Here is an 18,729-nt window from a genome sequence, read left to right as displayed (position 1 = left end):
GTGCCCTGCCCCACTGCCACTCGCCACAGGACTGTGCCTTCTCCTCCGGGCTCTCAGCTCCTCAGGGAGGATCTCCCTGACTTCTGTCTCTTAGCCAACCTCCACCCCACCGCTCACCTCATCACCCTACTCAGTTTCCCTCATAATGCCCCGGCCCTCACCAGCCCCAAGTCATCTCGAGGGGCCTGTGGTCCACAGAGTCCACCAAAAGGCCACCGCCCTACAGGAGAAAGCACCCTTCCCTGGTGTGACCATCAGGGCCCCACAACTCAGCCCAGACTCACGTCCCCATGCTCATCACTCCCCTAGCCACGCAGGCTTTTCCTTGCAGTTATGTCTTTGCACATGCTGTTCCATGTCGGGAACGACCTTCCTCTACTTCCTCTACTCATGCAACTACCAAATGTCCAAACACCCGTCCTTAAGAAGCCAACCCACATGGGACCCCTGCTTTCCCATCTGCTGCGCTCCCACCAGCACCGCCTCCCGCCCAGGTGGAACAAAGAGCTCCCTCCTCCGGCTTCACTCACATTGCCACCTGGTACAAACCTGCCCTGTGATGTCACCGTCAGCTGACACGCTTGTCTCAACCACCAGCCTGGGAGGTTTCTCACAGGCCAAGAACAGGTCTGGTCATTTCAGGGTCCCCAGCGCCCAGCACACTGGGTACTCGACAAAACCTAGGGCTGGATGGAGCGTCCGGGTCCTGGGTGTGCATCACCTCATTCAAAGCCCACATCGACAAGAAGTCACGGGATTATCTCAATTTCCCAGATGTGCTCACAGCGATCGAAGAGTCGAAGTGATACAGCCCACGGGCACGGGCTCTGGAGAACTAGGAGGAAGAATTCACACCGGGCCGTCCACCGCACTCACACCACCTTCACGAGCAGGTTCTCTGGGGTCAGAGAGACGAGGCCCGGCGTGTCAGCACCACCGCTGTGGGCACAGCGTCCAGCCAGACCCCCTCACTGGCTGGGACGGGGGCAAGTCACTCATCCTCTGAGCCTCCATTTCCTCGCCTGTAAAATGGGCAAACGACCTCTCCCTGCCCGCACTGCACCAAGCAGGGAGGCGAGAAGACTGAGTGTCTGGCAAACAACAGGTGCTCGGTCAACAGTAGCTGCCTGCCCCCCAACACCAGGTAGGGGTTTGGGGACCACTCTCCAATTAATCAACTAACAAACACAGGACCAGCCCAATCCCCGGATGGAGAGGACAAGACCCTTCAGCAGGGGGGCTGGGGCGGCTCCCAGCGGGCCCTCCTCCACTCCTCCTGCTTCCCTCTGGGTTCTCACAGACTCTCCCGCCTCTGTCTACTTTGCCTGAGCTCAGGCCGAGAGGGCGTGTGGCCTTCCTCACCTCTGACCGTCCATAAGCACTGGGGACAGAGGTGAAGGCCATCTCGGGCTGTGATGGCCGCAGCCCCGGTGCAGCAGGCTCTCTCTGGCCTCCTGGGATTGACAGGCACACGGGCCAGCATCATCCTGGCTCCCCAGCACTCTGCCACCGTCTCCTCACAGAATCCGGGCTCCAAAGCGCTGCCAGCACAAACAGCACGACCTTGACTCTGACAGGAACCCCGCTTCTGACACCCCCAAGTAGCAGAGGGAGAATAAACCCACTTGGGAGAACTGCCCATGATCTAGCAAAGCGGAAGACACGCAAACCCCACAGCACAGTGACGTCATTCTCCAGTCCACGCCCAGGAGAAACAGGGGCCGTGGGCTCCACCAGGGGACCCACAAATAGTAGCCCCCGAAGTGGGAACAACCCAAGAGTCCACCGACAGGAGAAAGGGCGAGCGACCCCACGATGTGAAGGAATGCGCTACAACCACACACGACAACGTGGAGGAACCAAACAGACGTGACCCTGGAGGGAAGAAGCGGTCAAGAAGAACACTGCATACTGTCCCAGCGGGAAGTCCAGAAACAGGCAAAAAGCAAAGCGACTGTTTAGGTGGTAAACGCTAACGAAAAGGAAGGACCTCATGCTCACGGAAGGCAGCATGGTGGTAGATGTGGAGTGGGTGGGGGTCGGGGGGGCTGGCATGGCTTCTGTCCCCGCCGGCTGGCACCTTCACGGCTGCCAGCTTTAAAGATTTTTTATTTCCCTTTTTCTCCCCAAAGCCCCCTGGTACATAGTTGCATATTGTAGTTGTGGGTCCTCCTAGTTGTGGCATGTGGGATGCCGCCTCAGCGTGGCCTGATGAGCGGTGCCATGTCTGCGCCCAGGATCCGAACCAGCGAAACCCTGGGAAACCGAAGCGGAGCGCGCGAACTTAACCACTCGGCCACGGGGCCGGCCCCATTCACAGCTGCCAGCTTTAAACGCTTCTCTAATTGATCATGTAAGGCCCGTACGCTCTTCTCTTCACAAACACTTCACAACAAAAACGTGACTGAAAAAGGGAGAACAAGTAGAAAATTCTGAGACTAAGAATAAAGACTAAGAGTCTTTTAAAAACGTGACCCAAGAAGTGACATAAGCCAGACACAAAAGGACAAGTTACCTGGGGTCCCTAGAGTAGGTAAACCCACAGAGACAGCAGGTGGAAGGGGGTTGCCGGGAGGCTGGGGGTGGGGACTTATGTTTGATGGGCACAGGGTCTCAGTGTGGGAAGATGCCAGAGCTCCGGAGGTGGATGGTGGGGATGGCTGCACAACAATGTGAGCGCACTGAGGCCACTGATTGGCACACACAGTTAAAATGACCAATTTTACATTGTGTGTTCTACCGCAATAAAAAGAAAATGATGCACCGCAATGTGCCCCAGCACCTCCCGTTCTAGAAATCAAACCGGCCGACAGACGCCCCCGTGGGCACAAACGTGCATGTCACGGACGCCTGCCGCAGCCAAAGTTGTGACGGCAAGGGTCCAGAAACAATCAAAATCCCGTCAAGGGGCAGCGATTAAATAACTCACGTTACAGCCATCCGATCTCATGCAAGTCAAAAAGAATCAGATCTTCACGCACTTACATGGAACAACTTTGGAACGTACCATGAAGAATGAGGAAGAAAAGGCTCAATGCTAAACAGCATGCATCATAAGCCACCACCGATCTCTTTAAAGGGATGTGTGGACATACGCGAAGTATTTCTGGAAGGAGACCCAAGAAACTGGCCACAGTGGTTGCTTGGAGGAGGGAGCTGGCCCGGGAGGCAGGAAGGAGATGGACCTTTCACTGTTTACCCCTATTGTATTTTTTCTGTTTCTTATCAAACGCAGGTGCTGCCCATTCAAGAAGCTTTCCGTCATAAAGAGAGTCCCAGATCCCAGGGATTCAACCTCCTTTGATCACAGGACAATGGGTGCCCCCCCCCCCAATCCAGCCCCGAGGTCCTCTGCGGACATTAAAGCCCCAAAGACCCGTGGCTTTGCAGAAGGCTGCAGGAAAAGGTGTTTGGACAGGATGTTTGTGGGGCCTGAGCAAACAGCTCAGAGCAGGCTGCAGCTCCGCCCTTCCCTCCCTTGCCAGGCATCCTGCCAGGAGGGCGCCTGGAGTCCTTGGACAAAGACTTATAAAGCGGACAAAGAAGGGTGCCTGGGCTCTGTCCGCATGCCCCAGGATCAGAGGAGCAGGAATGAAACCACTGGGCTGAGCCCAGCTGCGGGGCCCCCCCAATTCAGCCCTCAGCGATGCCTTCCTGACCCCCAGGGTAGGGCAGCCCTGGCCTACACCGCCCTTCCCAGCACCTCCCCACACCTTGCTCCCTGTGTGTAGGTGTTTACCGTCTGCCAACCCCCTGCCCAAGTCAGCACCTCGCCCACTTGCTCATCAGCTCAGCCTGGCCAAGGATCGCTCGGCCACTCTCGCTGACCAGCTGGATTTCAGCCCTGGCTGAGCGCCTGGGGGGCCCCAGCCTGCACCCACTGCATCTTCCCTCCAGCTCACAGAGGAGGGTCCTATCCCCACCCCCATTTCACAGATAAGCAGGCAGCAGCCCAGGGAAGAGGCCCTTGCCCTGGACCACACACCCCAGGCGGGGGCAGCCACAGGGTCCCACGGCAGGCCTGCGGTGCAGAGTACCCAGTCCAAGCAGAGCGTCCCGGGAGGCAAAGAGGAGGAGTGTGAGGAAGGAGGGAGTGAGGGATGTGCAAGGTCCTCCCCATGTCAGTCATTCTGAGGGAAGCAGGGTCTCCTCCCCAACCCCGCTGTCACAGCAGGCTCCACACTGCCCCTCTGCTCTGCACAGGGCCTGCGCTCTGGGGTCACTCTGCCCAGTGCCTCCTGGAACCCAGCCTGACCCTTCAGCTCTGCAGCCCAAGGCGCCGCCCCAGGCGAGAGCTGCTTCCTCAGGGCCCGTCGGGCGGGCCTCCCCCATCCACCAGAGACTGCAGAGCTCCATCCTGCAGCTCCAATGGGACCGTCAAGGATGGCACCTCACCTACTCCTTGCAGCCGCCCCACCAGTTAGGATCATTATCTTCCTCTTAAAAGTGAGGGAAGGGACCGAACAAAGATGGAAACTCTGCTCTGCCTGTCCCCAGATCCCAGTCTGTTATCTGTCTGAGACTGACTTGAAAATACTTCCCTGCGCTCTAGATCATGTGAGTGTACAGGTAACTTCAGCCCAAACCTGCTACTGACATGTGAAGGGCCCCAACCAGCATCCCACACTCCAGAGGCAGGTGCTACATGCGAGGTGAGTTTTGCCATCCTGTCTGGGTGGACTGCAACAACAGCCGCAAGTCTCTGCGGAGAGGCGGCCTCTGTCCCCGACTCCCCACATCCGGGCTGCCTTACGACTGACTGTGTTGCTTTGGGTAACAGGATGCAGCAGAAGTGAAACCTGAAGAGGCCTGGCAGCTCCTGCTCCCTCTCCTGGGACCCTGCCAAGCCTTCACATGGACAAACCAGGACTACTCTGCTGGAGGCTGGGACCATGTGGGGCCGAGATGAGCCATCTTGGCTGCGGCCGCCCCCAGCTGAGCTGCCCGCTGACTACAGACACGCAAGCACGCCCAGCCCAACTGCCAACCCAGCACAGCCGCAAGATGACACAACATCAGCTGCAAACAATTAGCTGGGAAGAGTTCTAATTAACGACGTGTAAGACTTCTACACTCAAAGATACAAAACACTGCTGAAGGAAATTAAGAAGACCTGAATAAATGAACAGATATACCATGTTCATGGATTGGAAACTTAATATTGTTAAAATGTCAATTCTCCCAAAATCGATCTACAGACTCAACATAATACCAATCAAAAAATCCTACCAGGCTTTTCAAAACTAGAAATTGACAAGCTGATTTTAAATTTACATGGAAATTCAAAGGATCTAGAATATCCAATATAATCTTTAAAAAGAACAAAGCTGGAAAACTCCCACTACTAAGTACCAAAAATTACCATAAAGCTACAGTAAATTGAGACAGTGTGCAAAGATAGCCAGCTGGACGATGAAACAGAAGAGGCAGGCCATAAACAGACCCGCTCGGATGCAGTCACTTGACTCCTGACAAAGGTAACAATGTGGGGGTGGGGCTGCCTTTTCAACACAAGGTGCTGGGTCAAGTGCACACCTGCTTGAAAACAGAACAAACTTTGACTCCTGCTCACACCACCCGAAGAAACAGACCTAAATGTGATCTAAAGCAAAAGACGAAACAAGTTAAAATGTCTGGACTATAACAGGAAAATATCTTTGTGACCCTGAGCTAGACAAAGATTTCTTTAAAAGGACACAAAATGCACTAACACAAAAAGTAAACCAATAAATTGTACTTCATTAAAAATTGGAATTTGTGTTCCTCAAAAGACAGGATTTGCAATGCACTCATCAGAAAACATCATTAAGAGAATGGAAAGACAAGTCACAGAATGAAATAAGACACTTGTAACCCAGCAAAAGATGCATAATCAGAATATATTAAAAAACCCTAAGAATCAACAAGACAAAGAAACCCAGTTTAGAAATGAGCAAGTGACAACAAAATGGCCAACAGTAGAAAATGTGCTCAAGATCCCAAGTTACGAGGGAATGCAAATTAAAACCATGAGATACCACCACATATGGAACAGCTGGGCCAAAATGAAGAAGAATGACATCCAGTCCTGGCAAAGATGTGGAGCAATTGGAACTTCCTTCCTTGCTGGCGAGGATACAAACTGGCAGCAGGCTTTGGAAAACTGGCAGAACCAGCTAATGCCAACCAAACCCTTCAGGCAGCAGCTCCCCTCCTGGGCACTTATCCAACAGAAAGGAAGGCCTACGTCTTCCAAAAAGCCTCACACAGGAACCTTCACGGCAACTGCATTCATCACAGCCAACACCGCACACAGCCCAGACGTCCACACACGCTAGATAGAGAAACTATGATAAACCAGACAAATAAACTAGAGATAAACTATGATTATTCCAACAATGGAATAATAAAGACCAATTTTCAAAAGCGAACTACTGCTTCATGCAACATGGATGAGTCTCAAACACGTTATCTTGAGCTAAAGAAGCTAAATGCAAGCAAAATCAGACTGTGCAGTTCCGTTTATACAAAACAAGCTCAAGAATAGGCAAGAGTAACGACGGTGATAAGAGCCAGGGGGAGGGTGCGTAGAGCTGGCTGAGAAGGGGCTCAGGAAAATTCTGGAGTGCCTGAAATGTTTTCTTTCTTGGTCTGGGTGGAGTAGCCTGGGTGTATACACATGAGAAAATTCACTGAGCTGGTCTGTTAGGACTCGCGAGCTTTGCTGCCTGTATTTCACACTTTAACAAGGTTTCAAACGGAGCACTGCTGGATTGGTCTAGACTGAAGGAGCGTCCACAGCGTCTCCGGCACACTGCAACACAAACTTCAGAGAAGGAAGCTCAGGAGACTAACAACCAAATGTAAGCCAAATAATGCCTACCACCCATGATTAGACAGACGTCACTGCATGAAAAGAGCTATCCGAGGCACTTAGGGGACAAGTGGAGAAAAACAAATAGGGTCTGAGTATCAGACGGCATTAGGGAACTGTAACTGTGTTACAGGGAGGGTCACGGTATTTGGTAACACAGGAGAATGTCATTATTTCTTAGTGCCAGGATGGAAATGTTTCCGTCACACGCACACACAGCTGCACACACACTGTCCGCAGGGAGAGAGAGAAGAGCAAGCACTGGGCGACCACGGGGCTCAGACCTCTTCCCTGAGCCCCCTCCCCTGAGAGCAGCCCCATTGGGGGTCTGTCCCGGGCGCCTGGTGTGGGCTGGGGCTCCAGGTGGAATCCTGGGATGTTGGTGTGCTGTGGCTGGTGGAGCCACGATGAGGGGGCTCCACTGGGGGCTTCGATCACATGTTGGGGCTGTGGGGCCCACAGCGCTTGGATTCAGGCTGGTCCTTGGGAAGCTCTGGGTGGTGGTGGCTGAGTGGCCAGACGACCCGCGGCCAGGCCCTACCCTCTACGGCCTCCCAGGGGCCGGGGAACATGTGCACCTCTCATGAGCATCTTAATGGACCGATTCTGTTCAGACTTCTACAGTCGATGAGAAGCCGGGTCCATTCAAAGAGAAAAACAGCTTGCACACAAACGGGCTGCCCTGACCTGGGGCAGTGCAAAAACCTCGACAAGCTTAGCTCTGTTCAAAAGGAGTGTGTGGAAATCACCAGATACCTGGCACCTGGAGGCAGATTCTGATAAGCAAACAGCCCGGCCCTGAAGAGGAAATAAGTCTCCCAGAACAGGAACCAACAAAGCGATTCCAAACACTCGGACACAGGAGTGGACAGCTCACATCCTGAGAAAGAACTAGGTCCTGGAAGGTGGCTCCAGAATCAGAACACGGCAAACACCTTTCCAAAAGAGAGCATGTGGCCAACAGGATCCCCATCACGGGCCCTCACTGGAGGCCTTCGTCCGCCAGGAGACCCCTCCTGCCCTCTGCTCAGGCTGCCCCCAGCCCACCAGCCATGTTTCCCACCTGCTGTGGCTCCCAGTGGCCCCAGATCCAAGGGCAAGTGCCCCCTCCCTCCCACACTCCTGGAGGCCTCCACAGACCCCGTCCAGCCCCATCAGCATAACTCAAACTTCAAACAAACCAAGCACACGGACTTCCATAACTTCACCAAAACACTCAGGACACAATCTGTTCCTCCTCAAAAAGAACTGTGAATTCTCTCTCTTTGCTTATTAGTTTAAGAAACTCCTGCTACCTAAGAGGCCACACTTTCGCTCAAACCGGAGTCTGATGGAATGCCGGTCCTTGGGATAGCGTTTTCTTCTATAAGTGCATCTTATAAATGACATAATTCTACCTTATTGTTCTTTCCAGATAGTTTAATTGAATTACCAGTCCTTCATACACATACAGTTTAACAAAAGAAGATGTTTAAGGCAAATTTAGTTTTCCTGGGCCAGTATTTACTGTAAGAGAAATACAAATATAACTTTATTTTTATCTTAATAAACAGCGATTGGTTAAAAAAGTGCAGAAATTACAATATCATATTAAAAAACAGACATTTTTTTCTTCCTCTAACCGGCAAACAGGAAGCAGGCACCAGCGCGGTTTCCTGCACAGCCCCAGGTGGCCGTGCTGGCACAGAGATCCTGCCTGGAGAAGGCAGTGAGCACCCCGGCATCAGTCACCAGAAGAGGCAAAGGGGCCACACTGAGAGGGACCTGGAGGCCACGAGTCTGTGACCTCAGGCCCCCAGTATTTCCAAGGGAGATGCCACCGGGCCAGGCTGGGCCCTTCCAGAACCAAATTCCCAGTGACTCTGCCCAATAACTTTCCATTTCTCTTAACCCACACACACTTGCGATGGAGGCCCCACCAGGCTCCGGGCCCACCCAGACCTGGACCAGATCTCTTCCCCACCCCCTAATTATCTCCATCCTTTGTTCTATTGCCCCTGCAGCTGCAGTGACTGGTGACCCTGAATATTCAAAGTGAAGCAAGGAGCACCATGAGACGGACCGAGGAGAGGCAGCGGGAGCAGGGACAACACTCCATGCTGAGGGCCATAGGCTGGGTGAAGGTGGGAGCACAGAGCTAGGAGCCAGAGAACCCCGCCTGCAATCCTGCTCTCCTCCCACTGGTTGAGCAACCCCAGGCAAGGCCCTTGACCTCTCTGTTCCTACATCCAGGCTTCAGGGACCAGGCAGTGATGGATAAGGAATCGTGAGAGCTTCCTCAGGCACTTACCCACCACCCACTTGCTGCCCACCTGCCTAGTGGGGCCAACTTGGTGTGGAAGAAACAGAAGCCCAGCCATTCTCTGATCGCTTTCCACATCCAACCCAGACCTCTGCTCTCAGTCCCACACTCGCGTTCACATGGAGGACAAGGTGTCTCCGCCTGGGAGTCAGCAGTTGGCTCCAACAGCTCCGGGCCGAGGCTGAGTAGCCCTCGCCCACTGCCCTGGGGTCGCCCATCTCAGGAAGAGCATGCCACACCCAAGCCTGGGAGGTGGGTCTCAGAGAGATCCTAATCCCCTGGCAGCCACGCCTCCACCAAGCCTGCTGCGTGTCCCCATCTGTGCCAGATTGGCCTTCCACCCTGCTCTTTGCTGACAGAGGCAGACCTGGAGGGGCTGCACCAGGAGCCCCTAAGGCCACAGCTCCCTGCAGAGCCTCAGTTCTCACCAGGGTCCCCTTTAGGCCTGGGGGTGACAGCTCCCACTGCTGCCGGCCCTGGTGCTGCACGGTGCCCTGCTGGTCCCTGACCCCACTCTCACCTCTGCAGGCAGCCCCTTGACGACACTCTCTTCAGGTGCCTCCTGCACATGCTGCCTGGATCCCGGGCTTTGACTACAGCACCGGGAGGGTCTGGGAGGAGAGCGCACTGGGCTGGGACGCAGGACTTTGGGGACGCCATCCTCTCAGCCTGCTGTGAGTCTCCAGCCAGCCCCTTACCCACCCCTGGGCCTCATGTAGTCCTCGCTGTGTTAGGGGTGGGAGGGGGAAGGGGAAGTTGGCACTCTGAGCTTAAATTGTGGCAGCAAACTGGTGCCCATTGCATGCTTTATTGGTGTCTTAATATATTTTAACTAGTTGCCAACATTTAGAAATTGGGAGCTTTCATGTAGAATACCAGATCCCAGGCTTCTTTCAGAAAATGCAAAGCTATGGGCAATACTGGACCTCCCTGCCCCAGGACGACACCTGGACCTGGGGAGGAGCTGCCCAGTGTTCACGGTGCTGTCCCTGGTCCCCACGGCCCCTGTCCACCAGCTGTTTCACCTCCAGGCACCTGGCTCTGCTTCCCCAGGGTGTGGTGTGCATTCCAAAGGCCTTTTGGTCCCGGCAGGCATGTCTATCATGGGAGGGGGCTCTTTGCCTTTCTGGTTCCCACTGGATCCCTAGCACCAACACAGCCTGGTCCAGAGCCCGTGGCCCGTAATCGTGTTATGAATGAGTGAGTGGGGCAGGGGAAAGGGTAGGGGCTGGAGCGAGCCAAGTGGGCTTCTCTCACCCCCCACCCCCGTCTCAGGTGCTAGGAGCTCTCTGCCTAGGGAGGCAGGCTCCCTGCAGACAGATTTTGCTCTTTCAGCCTCCCCCACGCCCGACCCTATGAATCCCAGAGAACCCCAGAACCCCAAACTCCATGCCAGGGTGGGAGTGGGGCTGGGGGCAAGCGCAGAGCTTGGGGCCTGCCGGCACTATCCTGGGCCCTGCTTTGCCCCTCAAGCCAGTGATATGGGGAAGTCCTGGACCCTTGGTCTGCGGACAACTGAGACATAACTACCCGGGCTGGGCAGCCGGGCAGGCGGCCGGGGCACAGGGCCGAGAGTCAGCAGTCGGCAAACATCTGCCTCACCGGCCTCAGTGACTTTGGAAAATTCACTCAACCTCCCTGTGCCTCAGTCACCTCATCTCTATAATGGGTACGACAGTCCCCCCCTCACAGGGGTGTCACCAGGCTTAATGCCAGGTCATACATGCTCCCCACGTGGGTCAACCCCGTGAGCGTGAAGGAGGAGCCGACTCTGCAGCACGTGGAGGCCCGTGGAGTGCCCCGCCCTGTTTGTGGGGTGTCAGCCGCACAGCCAGGCCGTGTCGCTGGAGCAGGACCTCAGGACTGGGGCCTCTGCTGACTCACTGGGCAGGCGCTGAGACAAAAGCATAGGGCGGGGAGGGAACAGCCAGGGAGGAACACCCCATGCACATCTGGAGGCTGCTGGAGTGACAGAGGTGGGGTGGGGAGCAGGAAGTGAGCAGCTGAACACCCTACCCAACCCCCAGGCCTGGCCCTTTGCTTTTAGCCAGAGGGGACAACTCCTGGCCACCAGCAAACACACACATCTGTTCACTTAAAGGAAAACACACCCAAACCCTCGCCCCAGGAAGCAGTGGCTCCCTGGCAGGGGAAAAAGGGAACTCAGAGCCCAGAGCAGCTGCTCTGTGCCAACTGACATGCTCTCTCCTGCTCCTCTCAGGGATCCTGGAGCAGGAGAAATCACCCCCCATCTTACAGAGGCAGAAACTAAGGCTCAGAGAGGGTGAGTCAATTGTCTGAGGTCACACGGCCAGCGGCGGCAGGGGCAGGATTGGCCCTTTGAGGACCAAGCTGCTCATCCCCAGCATGACTCAGCCCCAAGCCCACTGTCCAGCGTGGAGACCCTGGAGTAAACAAGGAGGGACCAGCAGAGCCCCGGCCCACACAATGCTGACCTCAGCCAGGCGGAAGCCACTGCCTCACAGCCCCAGATGCAGCAGGACAAGGGCCCTGAGGCCACACCACCCGGCCACCTCGGAGGAGGTGCTGGCAGCAGGCAGGCGACGTTGGCACTCTCCCAGAGAGCCCGCAGCACAGAGCTCCAAGCTCCAGTCCACCGAGGTGCCTGGGGTTCTGGACGGCTCCGGGTGCAGGAGGCCTGACTCAGCCACAGGAGAGCTGCGCCTGCTGCCGTGGCTGCACGTGTGCACAGGAAGCAGCTCAGAGGCGGTTGCCCTCCTGGCAGAGCCCCCAGGACTGGAATCACAACACCCAGCTGAAGTGGAGCCCTGCCAGGTGACACACCCCAGCACCTGGTGCCCGACATCAGCTCTCTTCCAACCGAGAGAAAGGCTCTGGGGGGGGGAGCCCTCAGTGAGCCCATTCTACAGATGAGAACGCTGGGCCTAGGGCAGGGACGTGGTCTGCCTAAGGCCACAGAGCTAGTGAGGGGCAGGAGCAGCCTCAAATCTGGGGAGCCTCGTGCCAGGCCTCCCTGAGGAGGCCCACAGGAGATCCAGAGATGCCGTAAGCATCGACACCCGGGTTCAGAGCTGCACTGACTGCCGGGTCCTCCACCCTTCTTTTACACACACCCTTGGCAGCGACGCCCACCAAGAGGAGCCCTCACGTCCAGGCGGCCTCCGGACCAGCTGGCAGCAGAATGTGGCGAAAGCAACCGTTCTGCTCATCCGCCCCTCAGTCCAAGGATTCTTGTGCTTGTGCACTTCTCAGCTTTCACTTGGAACCCTGCTTCTGGGATGAGAACAAGTGGGGCTAACCTGCTGGAGGACAGCGGGGCATGCTGAGCAGAGATGAGACCCCACCCCAGAGCAGCTGACCGCCAGCTGACCACAGAGACTCCCAAGCCAGGTCCTGGCCCAGGCGGCAGACCCGCCAGCCTGTGGGCCGTGGACCCTGTGTGTGCTGCAGAGGTTTTCTGGTCGTCTGCCACTCATGTTACTGTGGCAACTGATCATCCAGACGGCACCCAAGGCAGGTCCCCAGCAGGAAGGAGGACCCGCGTGGGTTTAGTGGGTGGCAGAAAAACCCCCGACCTGCAGGCAGTGCAGGTGGGAGTGAGGCCGGACTTGTGGGAGAGACCTTGGCCAGATGGGGGAGACCTGGCGCACATGCAAGCAAGCCACCCGAAGCACTGTCTTCCCTCCCAGCCAGCCGGGCGGGACCCCACACAGCGCCCCTCAGCAATGCTCCTCAGCGCTCTTCGCATCCAATAATGTGCAGGTCACCTGACTCACCGTGTGCCCCCCGACTGGAAGCTCCACGCGGAACGGGCGTTCGTGTGCGGACGACTGCTGCATCCCCACGCCTAGAGCAGTGCAGGAGGCGCTCAACAAACGCTTGCTGAATAAATCAGCTGGGGGAACAGGCACTCTCCTACGCTGCCGGCTGAGCCACATCTGGGACGCCCTCAAGGGAGGAGACGCTGATAGCCACCAGGGCTCTAAATACCCATCCCGTGTCTTCTGAAGCTGAGCACACAGGAGCCCGCACCTCCCAAAAGAAACGCACACAGATAACCATCCAAAGGCTGGCAGCAGCGGGGCAGGGCGACACGCTCCCTGACAGCTCCAGACTGGGAAGGACCCAGCACGCCGGACAGGACAAGGAAACACTACACTGGGGTGCCTCCAGATAAAGGAGTCCCTCTCAGCAACAAAAGGACCAACCGCAGAACACCGTGCTGAGCAAATGAAGCCCAACACAAAAGGGAACAGCCATAGGGCTCCGTGTGTGAGCCTGACAGCAGAAACTCATGTCCCCAGCCAGGACTCCGGGCAGCGGAGTCATGACATCTCACGAGGGCTGCTCACTCACGGGGTTCATTTGTGAACATGCACTACTGAGTTGATTGCTTCTGATGGGTTCTATTGGTTACACTTCAATACAAAATAAAGAAATGTGCATGCATGTTGACCCAGGATCCCACCCGGGTGTGGCATCACGGTGTTTGCTGTAGCACTGCTTTTTAACAGGAAAAGACTGGAAATAACCTGAGCACCCATCAGCAGGATGGCAAATAAAAGGGGACATGCACAAAGCAGAGCACTGGCCAGGAGGGGACCCCCCCCCCCCACCTACTGACAAGGAAAAGCTCTGAGAGACGTGGTTAACTGAAGGAGTCACAGGACAGAGCGGTGACATAACACAGGATTTGTGAAAGTATGAGCACACACCACATGCTTGTAGCTGCAGGAACCAGAGGGTCTCAAGTGGGGCCCAGGCCCTGGAGGGCCCCCAAGACCCTCTCAGGGCTCCGTGAGGTCGTTATTTTCATAAGGGCACCACCATGTTAGTGCCTTTTTCACACTCCTTCTCCCACGAGCATACGCTGGGGTTTTCAGAGACTTACGTGACACAGTAATGATGTCACCACTTTGATGGCTAATGGAATGTGTGCTTGTGTCTTCTATGCTTTCTAGAATTTTCTAAAGTAAGCTCACAAAAAGAAGATCAACATCATTAGTCATCAAGGAAATGCAAATCAAAGCCACAGTGAGATGCCACTTCACACCTAGCAGGACGACTATACTCAAAAGGACAGACAAGAACGAGTGTTGATGAGGATGTGGAGAAACCAGAACCCTCATGCATCCTTGGTGGGAATGTAAGACGGGGCGGCCGCTGCGGAAAGCAGTTTGGCAGCTCACCACAGGATCCAGCAATTCCACTCCTAAATCTATTCCAAGGGAAATGAAAGCACACGCCCACACAAAACATGCACCTGCCTATGAACGGCAGCATTCACGACAGCTACAAGCTGGAAACACAGTGTCCATCAACGGACGGACGGATTAAAAACTGGGCTCTCCCCACAGTGGAACGCTGCTCAGCTCGAAAAGGAACGACGCGCTGACCCAGGCTCCAGCGTGGATGACCCCGAGAGCGCTCTGCGGAGAGACAAGAGACAATCCCAAGAGAGCATATGTTGCATGATTCCATGTCTAGGAATGTCCAGAATATGCAAATCCAAAGAGACAAAGCAGACTGGTGGCCGCTGGGGGCCAGGAGGAGGAGGGAGTGGCAAGTGGCTGATACTGGGTATGGGGTTTCTTTGGGGAATGATGAAAATGTTCTAAAATTAGATTCTGATGATGTTTGCACAACTCTGACAAAAACTACTGAACTGGACACTTTAAACGGGAGAACTTTACGGTACGTAAATATTATCTCAATAAAGCTGTTTTGAAAGAAAGAAACAAAACACGGTTTTGAAAAGCAAAGAAAAGAAACCCACCACAGGTCTTGCCTTGGCCCAGACCCTCACTCTGGGGAGCAGCTGTGAAGCGCACCGGTTTCTTCCAGCGCCACACACTGTGGGGCAGGCAGACGCACGGAGGGCCCAGCCACAGGCCGCTCAGACCTCTCCTGCCTCCTGGGCCCCCATGGGAGCCATATGCCCGCCCCCTCCCCTGGAAGACTGGGGCCCCCGCCCAGCTCCACTGTGACCTCCAGAAAAGCCCCCCTCCCCTCTCAGGAGGCCAGTTTCTCTTCCATAAAACGAAGTGACCATACAGACTCTCTCGAGCCACAGGGTGAAACTCTCTGCTCTGACAGGTGCTCCCAGCAGAGGACCCAACCCAGCTGCCAACCAGGGCCGGGCTGGTGACGACACCGAGGAGAGCTGGCCAACAAAGTGCAGAGGGTCCGCCCAGTCTGAAGGGCAAGAGGCCACGGCCGCTCCCGTGAAGGCTGGCCCATGGCACTCAGGTCCAGCACATCTGCAACTGCCAACTTTCAACAAAAGCCAGAAAGCTGAAATTTACATGGTCTTCCAATTTCTAAATGTCTGCAACAAAATTCTAGTGCTTATGAAGATGCTCTGCAGAAAGAAGCTAACAGGTGGACATACGAGAGGCGTGCACACCACTTTAGCAGGACAGCAGGCAGAGGTGGGCCAGCACCAGCTGCACCCTCACTCCACACCTGCTCCTGGGCACACGTCCCCACTACGCCCCAGGCGCTCCCACCCATGCCATTTTGTCAACAAGGAAACCGGGCTCAGAGGGGTGACGTCCCTGCCCCAGGTCACACAGCAAGAACGGGTGGGCTTCAGAGTGGAGACCCGCCCTGCAGACCTGGCAGTCAGCCGTCCCGGGTGGACGCCCCGTGGGCTCAGGTGACACGGGAAGGCGCACCTGTGAGCTCTCCTGGCAGGGCTGTGCCGCTGAGCAGGCTGCAGCCCCCGCAGGGCCACCCCTCCCAGCCCGCTCCAGGAGCCTGGCGTTCTTGCAGGAGGTGATTCTGGTACACAGGACCTGGGCGCCCGCAGGTCCCCAGCCCGTGCTGAAGGAATCCTCACAGGCCAAGACTGGGGAGGAGGGGAGCGTCTGTAGGGATCCTCTGAGGAACAGGGAGAGTCCAGGCGGGTCCCTCTCTCCTGCCCCTGGAGCCACTGCCTGGTGATTCTGGGGGGCCTTGGGGACCCTCAGACATTGGGAAGGCCCAGTGCTGGCCCCTGAGGCTGCAGGGTGAGGCAGGCAGAGCCCTGCCCCTGTGTTCTCCCCACTGCACCCCGAGGAAGAGCTGCACAACGCAAACAAGCGCCCACCGCCTCCCGCCCTCACCTGCAGCGGCTCTCCACCGCCCTCAGGACAAGGCCCAAATCTTCACCCTGAGGATAAACACCACCGCCCCAGGCCTGGCCTCTGCCCTTCCTCAGCCTCTTCTACAAAAGCCACACAGCCTCCTTTCCATCTAATTCATTCCCTCCAGCTGCAGGGCCTTTGCATACGCTGTGTCCTCTGCCTGGAGGACTCTCTTCTCACTGCTCCCCACCGACACCCAGTCAACAACTCCTTGTGCTCAAAGATCACTTCCCCTAGGAAGCTTTCCCTGATCCCCAGGAGGAGTCAGATCCCCCCAGACAGGAACAGAGAGCACACGGCCTCATTCCTCAGCCACCCGTGTGATTAACGGGTTCTTCATCTCCCCCACTGGACTACAGGCCCCCTGCAGGCAGGGACTGAGCGGGGTTTTGCTCAGCACTACATGCTCAGCACCCGCCGCAGGCCATGCTCACGCTGGGCAATTGGAAGTGACTGCCTGCCGGGGATGCAGACATGGAGGAACGCCAGGGGAGCCTGCACCCACCGCCTCCTGCACATGTAAGCGTGGGCAACGGGGCCCAGCGCCTCCACCGCAGACTAAGGGGGCGGCGCTGGGGACCACGGGGGTGAATAATCACAGGGTGCTCACCGCAGTGCCTGCTGTGAGTCAAACCACCACACGGTGTCTGCAATTAATATAAAGCTATTTGAATTTTAAAGTTGCTCTGTTAACCAGAATGTCAAAGCTTTCAGAGCCCCCTGCCCTGCAGAATCTGGTTACGGGAGGCCTCGAGGAAGGGGCCCCGTTCCTGCCACGTTCCTGGGGCCCGCGGAGGTTCTGCTGGAGCCTTTTCCAGGAGGGGGGCTGCCTCCAGCTGCTCTGGGAACCTCTGGCTTCCTGAGGGCCACCCGGTCCCAGAGATCCCCCCTTGTGACCCAGGAGGGCAGCAGGGGGTAGTCCCAGGCTCCCCCATGCCGCCAGCCCAGCAACAGAAGGTGCCCTTACAAAGCCCCCTGAGTGACAACAGACGTCACACCCCTCTCCCCAGCACAGGGAGCCGGGCATGTGGCTTCCATTAGGCCACATCTGGACATGCTCAGAGGCAGCCTGGATCCCTGGCACGGCTCCGGCTCAAAGACAGGACCCCCGCCCCAGCCAAGCCTGGGGCAATAGCTGGAAACCTCCCTCTCCAGGCCCCAGGGCTGCCATGGCAACAAGGCTGGGGGTCATTTCCGCCCCATGGCCCACCTCCCAGCAGGCCCCCAGGGCGAGCAAGGCAAAGCTACTGCCCCAGCTTCTCCCTGCCCCCACGAGTGCCCCTCATTCACTTGGGACCCCTCATCCCCCACCCACAATAGTAACCAGGGGTCTAAGGCCCCACTTCCCCAAGGATGCCCAATCGGGCACCTGACTGCCAGCCATCAGTCCGCCCATCCAATCCATGCTGCATGCACTCAGTTGTGACCGTGAATAAATCTGTGTGCTTATCCACTAACGCCCGCCCTCCTCCCCAATTAGACCCCAAAAGGGAGAGGCTGTGCCTGCCTTTCCACTGGCACAACCCCCAGCAGAGAGAGGGGCCTTCACAGACAACTGTTAAGTAAGTGGGTGGATTGAAGAATGGATGTGGATTAATAGTGGCTAACAGCTTTACTCAGCAAGTGCTAAACTCTATGCCAAGCACTGGGCGTGAATTAGCTCAGCTCATCCTCAAAAGAGCCCCATGAAGCAGGGACAGACTTCTCTGCCCACTTAGATGGAGAAAATGAGGCACAAGACGGTAAGCCACTTGCCTAAGTTTCATGGGGAGTGGGGCCAGAGCAAGTGAACTGGGCGTGCAGCCAGAGTGGGTGCTGGGCGGGCATGGGGTGAGGAGAGGAGGAAAGATGCACGGGTGGTGGACGGACGGCCAGCCCTCATCCGTCTGGCCAGGGCCAAGCTCCTGGGTCCCAGTGAACTCTAGCTAGCCCCACCCCAGACCCTAGGCCTTCCTTTCCCCACACACGGAGTAACGCAGCCACCTGTCCCTGCCCCGCTAATCCTCATCTCTGGGGTTGCATGTGCCGCGCCCTCTGCCAGGACAGCCCTCAGACGGGGTAAGGGACGCTCCATCAGGGGCCCCTGCCCCCGAGCAGCCCTCCTCAAAGGCCACACCCCAAATCCATTTGAGAAAACCCAAAGCAGACAAAATACAACTAGGGCTCCTGAGAACAAAGCAATTCTCCAGGATTCCAAAGGCCCGGAACCACGGAGAGGCCTCAGCAGCCAGAAGCAGGGCTGGGAGACGTGGGGGCTGCGCCTGCTTCGGAAACCCGAGAGACTGCGGCCGAAACGCCGCACGCGCCGTGCTCCAGGCCAGACCCGCAAGCCTCCTGGGCACACGGCGCTCCGTTACAGCCTGGCCGGCACACGCTCCCCACTGCCGGCAGGCTCAGGGCTGGGTGGGGAGGAGTCCCGAAGCCCACTGTCCTCGTCCCAGCCCACTGTGTGGCCCAGAGTCACT

The 18,729-nt window shown here is 56.6% G+C and overlaps 1 protein-coding gene and 1 long non-coding RNA gene across 7 annotated transcripts in view; one reads left to right on the top strand and one right to left on the bottom strand.

Moving 5' to 3' along the window:
- Nucleotides 1-18,729, bottom strand: part of FBLN2 (fibulin 2) — a 108,934-nt gene that overhangs the window by 40,044 nt on the left and 50,161 nt on the right. The gene's annotated exons all lie outside the window — the stretch shown is intronic.
- LOC138918016 (uncharacterized) lies at nucleotides 6,712-8,945 on the top strand. The gene is made up of 2 exons (XR_011426794.1): nucleotides 6,712-6,842; nucleotides 8,857-8,945. It is a non-coding gene; the product is annotated as an uncharacterized lncRNA (long non-coding RNA).

Source organism: Equus caballus, chromosome 16, assembly GCF_041296265.1.
Source record: "Equus caballus isolate H_3958 breed thoroughbred chromosome 16, TB-T2T, whole genome shotgun sequence".
Classification (NCBI taxonomy): Eukaryota; Metazoa; Chordata; class Mammalia; order Perissodactyla; family Equidae; genus Equus; species Equus caballus.
Note: the sequence above shows the minus strand (reverse complement) of the source record. Positions and strands in the feature narration are given on the sequence as shown.